The sequence below is a fragment of the Microcaecilia unicolor genome, chromosome 7, assembly GCF_901765095.1.
Source record: "Microcaecilia unicolor chromosome 7, aMicUni1.1, whole genome shotgun sequence".
Lineage (NCBI taxonomy): Eukaryota > Metazoa > Chordata > Amphibia > Gymnophiona > Siphonopidae > Microcaecilia > Microcaecilia unicolor.
The window spans coordinates 247,136,053-247,154,323 of NC_044037.1; the positions used below are offsets into that span (position 1 = coordinate 247,136,053).

The 18,271-nt window shown below is 41.6% G+C and overlaps 1 protein-coding gene across 3 annotated transcripts in view; it reads right to left on the reverse strand.

Moving 5' to 3' along the window:
* GPD2 (glycerol-3-phosphate dehydrogenase 2) overlaps window positions 1–18,271 on the reverse strand; it is a 271,268-nt gene that overhangs the window by 110,899 nt on the left and 142,098 nt on the right. The gene's annotated exons all lie outside the window — the stretch shown is intronic.

An 18,271-nucleotide genomic window follows, 5' to 3' on the forward strand; every position in this document is an offset into this window, starting at 1 on the left:
CTGGAGAAGGGCAGATGTGTTCTCCCTTCAAAGAAGTAATAATGAAGAAGAGGTAGAAACTACAAGCCAATAAGCATCACCTCGATGGAGGGAAAAGTAGTCGAGACTCTGTTGAAAGGATAATAAACCATCTACAATCCAGCAGGTTGCAAGCTCTAAGGAAACGCTGTTTTTTTTTCTTTTTTATCAGAGGCAGATTGTTCCAAACAATTTCTTTGACAGGGTGACTAAAGAATTAGATTGAGGGCATTTGTTGAATGTGGTCTATTTTAGAGGCCAACTGAATTTTGGTTTTGGTATTGAAAATGACCCGAAATCTAGTTTAGGGTTTTGGCAGAAAATGCCTGTGCATTTTCAGCTGAAACAGAAACTTAGTTCTCCCCCCAGATCACTCCCAGCCCTCTCCCAGAAGGAAGCCCTGGTGGTATCTTCAGAGGCAAGAATGAATTCCACTAGTTCCTGCCCCATGCCGTTGTGCCAATGGAAATGGCTGCCAAGACTGCCGTGGGAAGTCCCAGCAGCCATTTTGTGGTTGGAACCAGCATGGGCAGGGGACTTGCTCCTGCCTGTGCTGTTTTTAGTTGCAAAATGGCTCCTGGGACCTCCCACAGCAGTCTCGTCAGCCATTCCCCCCGCCATGAGAGCACTGGTCCCTCAGTCATATATGGTAGCTAAAGAATACAACTCTAAGGGGAAGTGGAAAAGTATATGAGAGTATTTGGCCTGCTGTCCTCAGAGAACACCTGCTACAGGTAACTTTGCTTTCTCCAAGGACAAGGAGCTTCATAATCTGACTGCTGGAAATCCCTAGCTACCAGGCTCATCAAAAACAACGTTAGGAGAATAGGGACTTAAAATGTCAAGGTCTGGAAGTCAATTAACATGAAAATATTTACATACTAGCTGTGAAAGTGCAGCCTGGAACTAAACAAAGTTAGGCCCGGGGGGGGGGGGGGGGGCAGCTGGATTCTAGACACCGAATAAATTTTTCAGGACTGCCTGCTTGAGCCAGCTATCATGTCAGGTATCTTTCTCAAGGCAGTAATGAGATGTGAATGTATGTATAGATGACAACGTCACATCTTTGCAAATCTCCTCTATGGAGGATGACCTCAAGGGGGCTACCAACAAAGCCATGGCTCTGACATTATGAGCCTTGACATGACCCTCCACAGTCAGCCCAGCCTGGGCATAAGTAAAGAAGATGCAATCTGCTAGCCAACTAGAAACTGTGCGCTTGCTGATGGCTACCCCCATCCTGTTTGGGTCAAAAGCATAAAAGGGACCCGCAGGTGGGTTGGGATGATACTAGATAGTTCTCAGTCTCTCTAGTCAACATCTGCACTGAGTTCCATCAGATGACATCACCCAGGTGTGAGACTACAAAGGCCTGTTTGTCCTCTTAATAAAAACTTGATATACTGTCAAGCTTGTACAGATCACGAAGGTTTACAAAATAAAATAATGAAGAACTCCATTCAAATAATAGCAAAGTACATAACTCATTCATATAAAAAAGGGTATCATTCACTCAATAAAAGAATCCATATATACAGATAATCATTCAATGAGGAAGTACCCATACTTCGATAAAAGCTAATAATTTGTCTAGTTTAGTTGGTATTTGTTAAGGTACATGTGAACTACAGGCAATTACCCTGAAGGTTTTGTGGAAGCAAAGCAAATGTCTGAAGTAAATGTCATCATAAGCATCAGTTACTGAAATGACCTTCTGTTTAGATAAGCTCAGTTTGATGCCTAAAATCACCTCTCAAAGTATCTGTACAGTAAAAACTGCATATGAAGTAATCAGTACTTCATGCAATAGATGCAGAAAGTTTCCAATTTGCAATCACCAAAATGTGTAAAGATAGATCTAAATCAGCACACAGATGTGAAGTCACAAAACAGCCATGGACAATTTGAAGCTTTCAATTTAATGCAATGATATACTACACATACTCTGGCTGACAAGTGAGTTTCACTCCTGCTATGGTGTGTATACGCAAACAAACCTACAGGAAGACACTAATTTGCCAGTAAAAGTGTTTCAAAACCTTATATTAACCTTATACTGACCTGCCTGTCCAGAAAAAGCAGTATAATAAATTCTAACAAACATAAAAACTTTATTTAAACACACACAAAACAGCAGAAAAGATGGTTCCTTGCTTAAAGGAACCATACAGCACCACAGAGTATTCCATTATGGGCTACGATAAAATAGGGTTACATAATTAGTACATTAAAGGTAATTACCCCTTACTTTATTAAGGTTTTTCCACAGCCAAGTAGGATGATACAGTAAGTTTTTATTTTTTCTTTATTGCCTGTTAGCAATTGCCATGGTGGGTAGAACAGTAAAGCCATGCAGTGAAATAAATATTCTAACAGCAGGGCGGATTTCTAGAGCTGTAGCAATTAAAGGCTTCCAGACACTGAGTCAGCTGGACTTTCTGGTACTGTACCCAGAAGAATCAACATCAGGCCTTCATTATCAGACTTTGTAGTCTTTCATTCTTTGAATTACAGACTTTTATAACAAGATAGAGGTCAAACAACACTACAAGTTCACTTCTACTCTTAAAAATGGACAGAAAAATGAATTGACAAATGGTAGGAACAAACAGGCAGATTCTCCTACACTGTGTGAATATGCATTTACTTAACTACTAACAAAACAAAAAGCACCAAGGGCCTCCAAAGAAAAGGGATCAAGTCTTTTTCTTTGGAGGCCCTTGGTGCTTTTTGTTTTGTTTGTTGGCTTTTGCTGTGCTTTGCTCCCTCTCTCTGTTTTACTTAACTACTGCCATGTGCAAAGCTTGTTTGTAATTATAATTTGTCTGTACTGCATTCCTGCTCAGTTTAGCCTGTATTAATCACAGTCTAAAATTCATAATACAGATCCTTGCAGAAAAAGGTCAAGACCAGCTTTAATTTAGGTCTTTCTTGTCTTCTACTTTTTCTCATCTGTAAACAATTTAGGTTAGATTTCCACTATTTTCATTATAATGTGCACATATGAATCAGCTTAAACATTTGAAGGAAACCAAACAATATAAAAACAAGTACACTGGACAAGAAGATTTCCAGAATTCAAATCGAAACACAATTCATTAAGAAAATGTTGTTTTGATATCTGAAAAAGGATCCATGTGGTCCTGAATGCTAATGACCACCACCATCTAGGTATAACTTTCCTTTGCAGTCCAATAACAGTCAGTGCACCTAACACACCTTGACTTGTTATTAGAAAAACGAAGTCTCAATCATCCAACGTTTGCTAATTTGACATTCTGGCATATCCAACAGATCCCCCCCCCCCCCCCCCCAGTGATGTCATCATATTACTGTTAAGATGTGTATGGCTTCTCTTTCTGTTTTCTGGCTTCACATGCTGCAAGGAAGCTGAGACTGTGCTTCTCTGCTGATACTCCTTCATGCACCCCTCATCTGAGCTGAGAAGCATGTGGCTTCTCTTCCTGTTTGTGATTTGAGCCCATGCATCTACGCATGAATTTTTGGATCTGGGACCCCGCTTGTGCAGCATGGGAACAGTTGAAAAAGTTCTAAGCTGAGACCTTGCTTTTACAATGGTACAGCATGACATCAATTTTTGGACCTGGAACTCCACTTTTGCAGAGGGGAAATCAGTGAACGTTTTCAGCCGAGACCTTGCTTTTACAGCATGACAGCAATTTTTGGCTAGTTGAAACAGGAAAAAAGTTGTTTTGTCTACAGAGCAGAAACCTTTGAGAAAGGAAGTGCTAAAAGTGAACATTAAAGATGTTTTGAGCTGAGACCTTGCTTTCATGCCAGGGAGCCATTTTGATCTGAGGGCATGCTTTTTTAGAAATGGTAAGATTCTTGTGCACGAGTTTTGTGCAGTACTGTATGTACACCTACTGTATTCCTGTTTGTTCATTTACATTTATAGCACTTTCTTTATTTTTACTCTCATTCTTAGATCTGGAGGGTTTCCAGTTTCAGTTCTGCTGTCTTGAGGCATGGGGTTCAGTTTGGTTCTGGTATCTTGATTTCTGCTTCATACTGTACTGTTATTGACTAGAAAAGACAACCTGAGTGAGGTTGATCATGCAGTGATCTTGAGAAATGGGGCTCTGCATACTTTATGCAATACTATAGCATCACATCTTCACATACAAATAAACATTTCATTGTAACACTTTCCCTAGAAACCAAAGTATACTAAAATACACTAAAATCTAAAATGCATGCGATATAGTATGGAATAACATCATTTCTATGACTTCTAAGTAAGTTTTGAACTAAAGAATTAATGCACACTTATTTTTCATTAGACCATCATCCTGCTAGTTTATGAATGTTTAAAGAAATTAAAGCACAGAGTTCACTAGAATATTCATCATTTCCATCCTGAAACTCACAGCGTACAAATAGATGAATCCAGCAAGTCAGAGAGCAAAGCCAATTTAATCTGTGGCTCCCCTGAGGTAAATGTAGTTCAGAGTCCTGCCCCCACCCCAACCTCAGCCATAATCCCTGGTTCCTGGAGGTAAAAAGGCACTGGAGTGAGGAAAATTCTACAGCAGGATATAATGATCCAAAATGACAGGGACAATAATGACAATGAATTTCAGGTCTCCTAGTCATGAGCTGGGGATGCTTGACTGGGCTGACTTATACAATTACATTGTTACAGGTACAGCAGGAGATGTAGTGATCATCTGCATGCTTTTGGAAACTATGCTTCCAGCAAAAAAAAAAAAAAAAAATTGTTATGGAATGCATTTCTTTTCTTATCTATTACTCCTGTAGATAAACTATTAATACTGTACTCTTGACAGGGTGAAAAACAGAGTTAAACATGTAAATCATTTTAAGGTTCTGATTTTAGTCCTTTTGAATATTAAAAAAAAAAAATATATATATATATATATATATATTTTGTTGGATAAAATGCCAAATGAAGTTTCTTGGTCAAAGGTACATTATACGGATGGTATTTCCAAAGGCATTTATGTGACTTATATAGTGCTGTATGAGCAGAAATTGCTCATTACAAAATTGCCAACCTATGTGTACAGTATAAACCTATACAAATATAGCTTGTATACATATATTTTTTAAATTCTTTATTCATTTCACATTTATATTAATAACAGAACATAAATGTATGGGAATATCAGAAATATAATACGGCATTACAAAATACCACATATAACAGAAGAAAAAGCATTTTCATTTTGTCCACAATAAGTTGAATCAAGAACTAAGAAATATAAAAGAAATGGAAAAATTACATAAATTTAACTAGCAGTCGAGAAAGCAAAATATCCACAGCCAATTTTACAGCACTCTTCTTAACTATGGGACTATCTCTATTGGCGGTACAGCTTTTTCTTTTGACTCAAAAAAATTCAAGTAATTTTTTAGGACTAAAGAAAAGATAGTTTACCGATTGAAAGGAGATAAAACATCGACAAGGAAATTTTAAATTAAAGGAGCCACCCAAATTCAAAATTCTAGATTTATAAGTTAAGAATTCCTTCCTTTTCTTTTGAGTAGTTCGCGCTAAATCCGGAAATACTTGAATTTTTTTTGTCCCAAAAATACCTCGTTAATGTGTCTGAAGTAAGACTTTAGGATATTGTTTCGATCATATTTAAGTACAAATGTGACCAATAATGTCGTCCGTTCAGAGATCAACTCCAGAGAAGACTCCAAAAATTCAGTCAAATTTAAATCTTGAGATGTAGTTGGTTGTTTTTTTATCTTGGGGCCCACTGAATACACCTGTTATGTATTGTGTCCGTGTTATAGGGGGATATGCCTCCTCTGGAATTCCCAGAACATCCTTAAAATATTTCTTAAGCATATCTGAAGCGTTATTTAGAGGAGATTTCGGAAAGTTAAGAAATCTTAAATTATTTCTACAAACATTATTTTCTAGATATTCTTTCTTTCCTGTACTTCTCGTTCTTTGATCAAAGCTTCCGTTATATGCTGTAATTTAGTAATATCTTCTTGAGTTTTCAAGTTCTTGAAAACTCAAGAAGATATTACTAAGTTCTTAGCACTCTGTTCTTGAAATTGAGTGTTCAATACTTGATCCGCATTTTTTAATTCCGTTATTTCATTTTTAAAGGAAGCATTAATCAAAAGTAGCGTGCTGTTCACGCTCTGGATAGTTTCCCATAGTGAATCCATTGTCACTACACTTGGTCTTAATAATCCTCCGCTACTCACAGTTCCGATCTCCCAGGCAGTCTGCACGCCTCCCCGAAGGGGTTCCTGCAGTGATGATTCTTTGCCCGGGGTTGAAGTAGTTATGGGGCCACCTTCCACCAGCGCCGAGGCTCTAGGATGCTCCAAGGCCTCCAAACGCTGTTCTCCCATAGCTAAAAAATCGCTTCCGAGTTGCAGAGGTGCAGTGAGAGATGGGGGGGCTGAGCGACGCTCCCTCAGTGCTGTGTTCGGCGCTAGATAGCACCGGACCAATCGAAATGGACATCTGCGCTCCAGGGGTTCCAGCCCGAAAGCCCTGCAAAGTTGTCTGGCGAAGGACAGGAGTTGACGGCGATACTTTGGTGGTAGTTATCGCCGTTTTCCCTTTTCTTTTCCCCATTTTAGGTCGGGGAAAATAGTCGCCCGTCAGGTCGCTTGTGGGCATTCAGGAGCTGAAAAAACCAGACGGCTGCTCTTGATGCCATCTTGATTCAACTTCGTATACATGTAATATTTACCTACAGTTTGAAGAAATAATCCTGGGTATTTTTTTCCTTTTGAAGCTACAAGCATTTTCGTACTGCTACACCTTTGTTCGACGATCTTGGAAGTCTTTGATTAGACTCCTGAGGCAGGCCTGTGGCTGAAACACAGTACTGTGTTGAGTCTACAATAAAGTTTATTCTACTTTATATCACTTTAGTCTCGGCGTCCTGAAGTCATTGGTCCACTTCTCACTTTGTTTTTCTGTATCTGTACTCCGTGGGATTTTGTGTTCATCCACTCTGGGGAGAGAGCCTTCCTTGATTCTGTTCAAAAACACCATCCTGGAAGCCCAGGCCAAATATATTCCGCGTATTAAAAAAGGAGGACGGAAGACCAAACGACAGCCGGCATGGTTAAAAAGTGAGGTGAAGGAAGCTATTAGAGCTTAAAGAAAATCCTTCAGAAAGTGGAGGAAGGAACTGAATGAAAATAATAAGAAACAGAATAAGGAATGTCAAGTCAAATGCAAAGCGCTGATAAGGAAGGCTAGGAGGGACTTTGAAAAAAAGATTGCATTGGAGGCAAAAAAACATATAGTAAAAATTTTTTTTAGGTATATTACTACTACTACTACTTAACATTTCTAGAGCGCTACTAGGGTTACGCAGCGCTGTACAAATTAACAACTAAGGACGGTCCCTGCTCAGAAGAGCTTACAATCTAAAGGACGAAATGTCAAGTTGGGGTAGTCTAGATTTCCTGAGTAGAGGTGTTGTGATTAGGTGCCGAAAGCAACATTGAAGAGGTGGGCTTTGAGCAATGATTTGAAGATGGGTAGGGAGGGGGCCTGGCGTATGGGCTCAGGGAATTTGTTCCAAGCATGGGGTGAGGCGAGGCAGAAAGGGCGGAGCCTAGAGTTGGCGGTGGTGGAGAAGGGTACTGAAAGGAGCCGGCAAAAGAATCGGTTGGACCACTAGATGACCGAGGGGTAAAAGGGGCGATCAGGGAAGACAAAGCCATAGCAGGAGAGATTAAATGAATTCTTTACTTAGGTCTTCACCGAGGAAGATTTGGGAGAGATACCGGTGCCAGAAATTGAATTCGAAGCTGACGAGTTGGAGAAACTGAATGAATTCTCTATAAACCTGAAGGATATAATGGGGCAGTTCTACGAATTGAAGAGTAGCAAATCCCCTGGACCAGATGGTATTCATCCCAGAGTACTGATAGAACTGAAAAATGAGCTTGCGGAGCTATTGTTAGTAATATGTAATTTATCCTTAAAATTGAGCGTGATACTGGAAGATTGGAGGGTGGCCAATGTGATGCCGATTTTTTTTTTAAGGTTCCAGAGATCATCATGGAAATTATAGACCGGTGAGTCTGACGTCAGTGCCAGGCAAAATGATAGAGACTATTATAAAGACAAAATTACAGAGCATATTCAAAAGCATGGATTAATGAGACAAAGTCAGCATGGATTTAATGAAGGGAAATATTGCCTCACCAATCTATTACATTTCTTTGAAGGGGTGAACAAACATGTGGATAAAGGTGAGTCGGTTGATATTGAGTATCTGGATTTTCAGAGGGCGTTTGACAAAGTACCTCATGAAAGACTCCAGAGGAAATTGGAGAGTCATGGGATAGAAGGTAGTGTTCTATCGTGGATTAAAAACTGGTTAAAAGATAGAAAACGAAGACTAGGGTTAAATGGTCAGCATTCTCAATGGAGAAGGGTAGTAAGTGGGGTTCCCCAGGGGTCTGTGCTGGGACCGCTGCTTTTTAACATATTTATAAATGACCTAGAGATGGGAGTGAGGTAATTAAATTTGCTGATGACACAAAGTTATTCAAAGTCGTTAAATCGTGGGAGGATTCCGAATAATTACAAGAGGACCTTATGAGACTGGGAGACTGGGCGTCTAAATGGCAGATGACGTTTAATGTGAGCAAGTGCAAAGTGATGCATGTGGGAAAGAGGAACCCGAATTATAGCTATATCATGCAAGGTTCCATGTTAGGAGTCACCGACCATGAAACGGATCTAGGTGTCATCGTTGATACATTGAAACCTTCTGCTCAGTGTGCTGCTGCGGCTAAGAAAGCAAATAGAATGTTAGGTAATATTAGGAAAGGAATGGAAAACAAAAATGAGGATGTTATAATGCCTTTGTATCGCTCCATGGTACGATCACACCTCAAATATTGTGTTCAATTCTGGTCGCCGCATCTCAAAAAAGATATAGTGGAATTAGAAAAGGTGCAGAGAAGGGTGACGAAAATGATAAAGGGGATGAGATGACTTCCCTATGAGGAAAGTCTAAAGCGGCTAGGGCTCTTCAGCTTGGAGAAAAGGCGGCTGAGGTGAGATATGATACAGATCTATAAAATAATGAGTGGAGTTTAATGGGTAGATGTGAAGCGTCTACGCTTTCCAAAAATACTAGGACTAGGGGGCATGCGATGAAGCTACAATGTAGTAAATTTAAAACGAATTTTTCTTCATTCAACGTATAATTAAACTCTGGAATTCATTGCCAGAGAATGTGGTAAAGGCGGTTAGCTTAGCAGAGTTTAAAAAAGGTTTGGATGGCTTCCTAAAGGAAAAGTCCATAGAACGTTATTAAATTGGACTTGGGGAAAATCCACTATTTCTGGGATAAGTAGTATAAAATGTTTTGTACTTTTTGGGGCTCTTGCTAGGTATTTGTGACCTGGATTGGCCACTGTTGGAAACAGGATGGACATTTGGTCTGTCCCAGTGTGGCAATACTTATGTATGGGTGTATAGACTTTGAGGGGTGTGTATATGTGTGAAAGAAAAGAGTTAGGCTGGGGGTTTGGTGGAAGCTTATCCTCTATGCATGATATCAGTATGGTCAGAGTACTCAATAGCCAGAGTGAATGAAAGAAGGTTTCTGTTATACATGGCGATGATGTTACTGAATGTCTGCAGGGTGGGGATTTGGGGGCAGGGTATTAGTGGGCTTTGAGAGACTGGTGGAAGGGTGCAGTTAGGTATGAGCAATATCAACGGGTTTCTATAGTGAACGGTATTAACGTGAAAGTAAGATACAGGTATTGGTGAAGTCTGGGTGAGGCCTGGGAAGACGGGTCTGTGACGAATTATATAAAATAGTATGTATGTGTGTGTGTGTATATATATATATATATATATATATATATATATATATATATATATATATATATATATATATATATATGAGAGCACACGTTGTTAATTGTCTTCTGGAATGTAGCTGGGATTACCTCATAGAAACAGAGAAAATGGCTGCAGATACAGACCATATAGGCCTGCTCATCCATACCATCTACTATCCCTTCCTCACATGCTGTCTTGAATTCAGATCCAGTCTGTCTCCACCATCTCCATTAAGAGGCCATTCCATGCATCCACTATTCTTTCCTTAGATTACTCCTCAATCTATCCACTTTCACCTTCATCCTATGCCCCTCATTGCAGGGCTTTCTTGCAATTTAAGAACATGCCTCCTATGAATTTATGCCATTAAGATAGTTAAATATCTTTATCATATCTCCCTTCTCTCAACTTTCTTCATAGTATACATAGAGTTTTAAGTCTGTCCCCATATGCTTTATGACAAAGACCACTGTCTATTACAGTAGCCAGCCTCTAGATGAACTTCATCCTGTTTATATCTTTTTGAGGGTGTAGTCTACAGAATTGCATACAGAACTCTAAATGGAGCCTCAACAGAGACTTAGATGCATTCTCATCTCCTTTTTCCTGCTGGCCATTCCTCTCCCTATGCACACAAGTGTCATGTCCCCTACCTCAATGCAAGCGGCATCCTCGGGCTGCGCAGGGTCCCGTCGACATGCACACTTGACTGGCACTGCCTGAGCCATGTGTGTGGTCCTCTCTGGGTTTGTTCAGAGAGCGGTGGTTGCAGGCTCCTTAATTGATCTGCTTCCATGCACCTGTTTCTGCTCTTTCTCTGACTGGCTTCCAGGCTCCTTGATTGCTTTGCTTCCACTCAACTGGGTCTGCTCTTCCTCTGCCTGGCTTCCCTTGCTTCTCTCCTATTGGTCTTCCGGTTCCACCTTCCCCTGCTCATGTCCTGTGGCTGTGCCCCTTCTCCCTGCTGATGTCAGACGCCAGCACTTTATCAGCTGAGCTCTCCCTGGACTCCATGCTTCGGCTTCTACTTTGGTAGATGTTTCTAACTCTGTAGTCTGCTTATCATCTTCTGGTCCCTCGTTGCTGACTTTGCCTGTACCTGGATTACCCTTCTGCCTGCCTACTGACTTTCGCCTGCATCTGGATTACTCTCCTGCCTGCTGTCTGCCTTTCGCCTGCATCTGGATTACCCTCTTGCCTGCCGCCTGCTGACTTTCGCCTGTACCTGGATTACCCTCTTGCCTGCTGCCTGCCTACTGACTTTCACCTGTACCTGGATTACTCTCTTGCCTGGTTCCTGCCTACTGACTTGCCTGTACCTGGATTACTCTCTTGCCTGCCGCCTGCCTACTGACTGCCGCTTGTACCTGTATTACTCTCTTATCCTGATGCCTGCCTGGCCAATACATTCATCACCCCGCTTCCAGCTCCGTCCCGTAAGTCCTGCAGGCCGTCCACACCTAGGGGCTCAACCTCTGGGGAACGGCGGTCAGCACAGGTGAAACCCAGGGTTGTCCAGCCGCCAAGCAGAATCTGGTCCAAGTACCGGGCTCAGCAGCGCTCTACTTGGTACAAGAACTCACAAGTCTGACACCAAGCATCCTTCTGGCTTTTGCTATCGCTTTTTCAACCTGTTTTGAAAATCATCAGATATAATCACCCTCTTTTTCTTCCTTTGTACACAGTACTTCACTTTCTATAAAGTACCACCCCCTTGGGTTTTGCAGCCCAAATGAATGACTGCATTTTTTAGCATTAAATCTTTGCTGCCAAATTCTAGACCAAACTTCAAGATTTGCTAGACCATTCCCTCATGCTAGCCACACCATCAGGGATGTCTACCCTATTAGAGAGTTTGGTATTATCTGCAAAAAGGGACACCTTACCTGACAGTCCTTCACAAAAATGTTGAGCCAGACCAAGAACTAATCCCTGAGGTATACCACTGATACCATCTCTTTCCTAGGAGTGAATTCTAATTTACTACTACCCTCTGTCACCTTCTGCCTAACCAGTTTGTAACCCAGTCAGTTACTTTAGGGCCCATACCAAGGGCATTTAGTTTATTTATTAGTCATCTATGTAAAACTGTGTCAAAGGCTCTGCTGAAATTTAACTACACCACATCCCTCCCTTGATCCAACTGATTGGTCACACATTCAAAATAATTTATCAGATTCGACTGATAAGATATACCTCTCATAAACCATGCGGCCTTGTGTTCTGCAATCCTTTGGATTCCAGAAACCTCCCTACACTGTTTTAGAAGCATTTCCATTAATTTACTCACCACAGAGGTTGGACTAGGCAGCCTGTAAGTTCCCCAACCTCCTCCTTGCTTCTGCTTTTGTGGAGAGGAACCACATCCACCCTTTTCCAGTCCTCTGGAACAACTCCAGACTCTAAAGAAGAACAGAACAGGTCACATAGTGGAGCCGCCAGAACTTCCTTAAATTCCTAGAGTATATTTGGATGTATCCCATCTGGACCCATCATTTTATCTACCTTTAGTTTAGCTAGCTCTTCACGAATACAGTCTTCTAAAAATCAGTCAAGCTCTACCACCCATCCATTCATATTGGCTTTTGTCTTCTGTGGTCCTACTCTCAGCCCTTCATCTGTGAACACAGAAAAAAAAATATCTGATAAGCAATTCTGCCTTATCCTTACCATCTACATATTCATCTTCTTCATCCTTGAGGCTCATAATGCCACTTTTGTACTTCTTCCTATCACTAAAACATCTTTTTTTTTAATGCCTGCTCCCTCCTCCCCTTATCTTATTGGCTATATTTTTCATCCATCTGCACCTTTCCTTTTCTGGCTATTTTACTAGCTTCTCTTATCTTTCTCTGTGCATTGTTGCCATCTTCCTCTTTCTGTGATGTCTTTTAGTTTATAAAGGCTAACGTTTTTTCCTTGCCTTTCCAGCCACTACTTTTGAGAACCAAAGCAACCTTCTTTTCTTCATTATTTTACTTTCGTAGCAAAAAGATGGTACCCTTAAAATATTTCCTTTCAGTTTTGCCCACTGCTTTTCTATTTCCCTCAGCTTTTCCAATCCATTTAACTCCTTGAGGTATTCCTCCATCTTGACAAAAGTTAATTTTTTTTTTGAGGACTAGATCTTCCCCCATTAAGCATTTTTTTAAAACTGCATGCTATTAGGCATCATAAAGCAGGTATTGATAGTTTGCAGGAGACATATCTGACAGATGCTGAACACCAGATATTAAGGCAAAGTTGGGTAGGGAAAGCATATCATGCCTCCTTAGGGGCTTCAAGGGAGAGCTATCCTTATTAGTAAAACTTTATTTTGTAAAATCACACCAACTTTGAGGCATTTAACAGGGCAACATTTTATAGTTATAATTCTAAATTATGATAAACAGAGGACTTAATAATACATTTAAGAGTAGTGGAGCTAACATGGAACACTGAGGGACACTGCAGAGAAATTAAAATGGCAAGGAGGTGATGGCAAGTAAAAAAGATAGTGTAAGTTCGATTTGAAAGGAATGACTGGAATCACTGATAAACTTATTTCAAACAATTTTGACAATTACAAATTATGATAGACAAGATCAAAATCTGAGTTAAGGTCTATAGAAATTGCAAGAACTACCCTACCGCAATCAAAAGTGCTATGACATTCACTGATCTGAACTGTGGAGGAAAGTTTGGTTACTATGTCCTGATATAAATCTGAATGACAAACATGAAGAATGTGCAAGTGTTCAACATGTTGGAAAAGATGTGAAAAGACAAATTTTTCAGTCAGTTTCGATAGGATTGGTATGTTTGAACTAGATCTCTAGTTACAGGAAAGATCGGCACTGACAGGCTCATTTTCGAAAGAGAAGGGCGCCCATCTTTCGACACAAATCGGAAGATGGGCATCCTTCTCCCAGGGTTGTCCAAATTGGTATAATCGAAAGCAGATTTTGGACAGCCCCAAATGTTTTCCATCGCAGGGATGGCCAAAGTTCATGGGGGCGTATCGGAGGCGTAGTGAAGGTGGGACTTGGGCATGCCTAACACATGGACGTCCTCGACCCATAATGGGAAAAAAAAAAAAGACGTCCCCAACGAGCACGTGAATGACTTTACCTGGTCCTGTTTTACTTACGACCAAGGCACAAAAAGGTGGCCGAAATGACCAGATGACCACCAGAGACAATAAGGAGATGACCTCCCCTTACTCCCCCCCAGTGGTCAATAACCCCCTCCCACCCTGAAAAAACATCTTTCAAAATATGTCGTGCCAGCCTCAGATGTCATACTCAGGTCCATCACAGCAGTATGCAGGTACCTGGAGCAGTTTTAGTGGGTGCAGTGCACTTCAGGCAGGTGGACCCAGGCCCATCCCCCTCTCTACCTGTTACGTTTGTGGAGGAAACAGCGAGCCCTCCAAAACCCACCACAAACCCACTGTACCCACATCTAGGTGCCCCCCTTCACCCATAAGGGCTATGGTAGTGGTGTACAGTTGTGGGTAGTGGGTTTGGGGGGGGGGTTGGGGGGCCCAGCAGACAAGGTAAGGGAGCTATGTTCCTGGGAGCATTTTCTGAAGTCCACTGCAGTGCCCCCTAGGGTGCCCAGTTGGTGTCCTGGCATGTCAGGGGGACCAGTGCACTACAAATGCTGGCTCCTCCCACAACCAAAGGGTTTGCATTTGGTCGTTTCTGAGATGGAAGTCCTTGGTTTCCATTATCGCATAAAATCAGAAACGACCAAGTCTAGGGATGACCATCTCCAAGGATGACCTAAATTTCAAGATTTGGGCGTATTATTGAAACGAAAGATGGATGTCCATCTTGTTTCAATAATACGGGTTTCCCCGCCCCTCTATAGGGATGTTTTGCGATGATGTCCTCAACAAAACTTGGGCATCCCTTTTGATTATGCCCCTCTTTGTTTAACCATTGATAACATAAGTGGGATTAAACCATGAGTATGGAATCATAGGCAGGGACTTGGAATAGGGTCCAGAGGACAAGTTGTTAATTTTATAATTGTTACAAGCTTAATCAAAGATATAAGGATGGCCTGATTGAAATTAGATTACTGACTGGCTGTTAAGTAGGCTGTGGGTTCAAGAGAGATAAAAAGGTTGAGGAACCTGTATATGAAGAAAACATGGAGACAATACAGTGGTTGCATTACTAGATGTGTAATATTAAGGGACAGTGAGGTTTGTACTACGAGGGCAAAGTCTTCAGCAGAGAGATTTAAAGAGCAGCACTACTGCAGAGATAGTGAAGAGAGCTGCCCTACCATACTGCGGGCCATAACCCGATGCCATAAACAGTATCCACCCAGGAGGCCAACCTCGCTTTTAGATGGGCATTATGGAGTCCATTTTGAGTTGCAGACCACTGATGACACTTCAGACATGCTCTTACCACAAACAAGCTGCACACTGTCGCTTGAAACCCCAAAGAGGCCACTTCAAATGCTTTGTTCAGTGAGCCTTCTAGCTTCCTATCCTGTAGGTCTTTTAGAGCAATGCCCTCTTTCACCAGCAAGTGGTCTTCTAAGTCACCACCATAGCAAGGGAGTCCACCCTGGTAAGCTGCAATTTCTCTTTCTCCTTCTGAACGAACAGATAGAGGCGAGCCATGGAACTCTCAGCCCTGCATCAAGTGAGACCCATTCTGCTATAATCAGGTCCTGAATGTCAGCCTGCATCGTGAAGGCCTTAAAAGATCTTTTAAGCCCCATCATGATGGGCAAAGATGGAACTCATGGAAGGCTCCTCAATGGAAAGCACCGCTACTGCCTTAGAAATAAGAGTATTGAGCTTCTCCTTATGAATAGTACATTCAGGTCATCTCTCCCTCCACAGGAGGAAGCTTTCCCTCCTCTACTGCCAGTTGCCCCCAAACACAATGGCGCCCGTTCTCACACTCTTCTGCATCAAACTGTGCACCAGCCCTGCTGGAGAGCCCGAACTCCCTGGCATATCCAGATGCTGCACCAAATCCGAAGACATGCTGGCACCAACCGTTCCCTCCACATCCAGTGGAATTCCCAGCTTGCACGCACTGAACACCCTGATTCCATCTGGCGGGTCCCCCAGTGGGAAAACCGCTTAATTGCCTTTGGGGAAGTCGCCATTCATCCAGGCTGTAACAAGTGACACACCACATGGTACCAAGTGGTGATTCAGGATCCCTCCTCTGCACCAAGTAGAACTTGAGGCCCTCCAATTGGTTCTGAGTCAAACTGTCAGCTGCTCTCTCCAAGCTCATAGTCTCCACAAGTCTTACTCCTGATGAGACAAACAGGACTAATACTCTGTCCCACACTCTCTAGTAAAACTCTTTCCTTCTCCTCTGTTTTTTTTTTAAGGTTGTTTTGCTGCAAAAGAAGAGCTTCATAGGAAACAGGGGAGAGGTGAAGGGAGGGAAGTAGTAAATTTGCAGGGCACCATAGATAGGAATCTGAAGCCCTCCAGATATGACTTTGCAGACTCAAACCACCTGTGAAGCTCAACTGGGGACAAGTTGACCAACTGGACCAGGAGCAAATCACTCAGAACGACAGGCTGACAAGTGTGTCCATCCACCTGTTGGAGATAAAAATACTGAGGAGCTAGACTAGATGCTAAGAGATATGTCTGAGCTCAGTTTTCAGTTCTCTATCTCCACCTGCTGGTTGATGCACACAACTATCCCACAGGTTCTGAATAGTGGAAAGCTACATAATGGAACGCAATGGCCAACAGGGCAGTGTATAATATTTAAAACCAAATGAAAGCAGAAAGGACATTACTATACAAACAGCAGAAATCAACACTAAATGAGAAGGCATAGCAAAGGTGAAGAAAGCAAAATAGATGGCACAGATAACAGGCATCAGCATTGTGCCCTAAGGGCAAGAGCAAAGGAAAGTTTGAAAGCCAGGCTTTAACAGCCTTCTTTAATGTAGGGAAAGAGGGCTCTTTGCACAAATACAAATAAAGTGGCAGACAATTCCAGAGATGGTTTGCAATAAGATAAAGCAGAATGATGAGAAATCTCAAGCTAGAGATACAGTGGAAGAGGGAGAGCCAACAGGGAGGCTTGAGAGGAACAGAGGAATGTAAAGAATTATCAAGCTAATGAGATAGAGGTTTGGCCACTGCTTGTTAGCTGCTGCACAAATGCTGTTTTTCTTCTAACAATCTGCCTTTATGGGAAAACAAAAATGATGACAGAAATGGGGGCAACCTAGAACCCCCCTCTCTGCCTACCCTTATCGCTGGTCTGATTGATCATTTTCTCAGTGTGCAGGAGAAATACCATTTTGCTCAGGAACTGTCCCCACTGGAATCTATGGCTGGAGACAGAAGCCAGATGTTTTCTGAGCCCAGATGCACAAACTCCACCTCCCAGCAACGAGTTCCCCTGTTCGAGGCTCTCAAAGTCTGCCAGGAGAAGTGCAGCTCGAAGGGGTACAGGTATTTCCCTAGCCATCAGGAAATACTGTTACTCTCACTGGAAAAACTAAACCAGATGTGGGGGAAGTCCTTACTTAAGACAGAGGAGAGCTTCTTCAAACCCAGATGGCAACTGGAGAAGCAGTTGAGGAAGGAGTTTGATTTTCTGTCATTGTAAGTGCACCTATTGTTTCCCCAGATACATGGAATCTCCCTAGTTCAATTTTACATAAACCAGTTGTAAAGATTCTTACATCAGTAATAAATGACGAAGTCTTGTCTGCATGTTATAGAAAACAAAGTTAATTCTTTAGAAGGTGAATTGACTATTTTGAAAACTACTGTTACTCAAATTTCATCAACATCAAGTAGAATTCCAATCACAAGCTAAACAATCTGCTTGTATTTTTGACTTAACAGCAATTCAAACTAAATTGTAGAACATGGAAAATCGTGCTACGAGTGTAAATTTGAGAGTTTTGAATATTCTTCATATTCAGAACATGTCTGCTAAAGAACTTCGTAGGCTCTACTTATTGGAAACATTGAAACTACCACATGAATTTACTCCACAGATTATTAGACTATTTCCCAGTTGTGGGGAAGGCGAATACAATGGTGATTTGACTGTTACTCCTTAGAACCTAGGAACTCAGAATTAGCTTCAGAAAATTTGATGGAGAATACCAAATGACTTTAGTTGCAACTTTGGTTAATGATGTTGATAAACATCTATTACTTTCAGATCTAAAGAGAGTTGATTTAGAGATGTTACGGTTTGGATTTTTCCAGACGTTTCTAGAGCAACCCAGAAACAGCAAAGACAGATTTTGTTGCTCTGTCCAGGAGTGACTCAGTTAGGGGCCTCTTTCTATCTCAAATTTCCCTTTAAAAGTATAATTTACTATCAATCCAATAAATATTATTCTGGGAACCCCTTCACTTAACCAACTTTCTTGCTGCTAGATAGGCTCTTACAGTAGTGA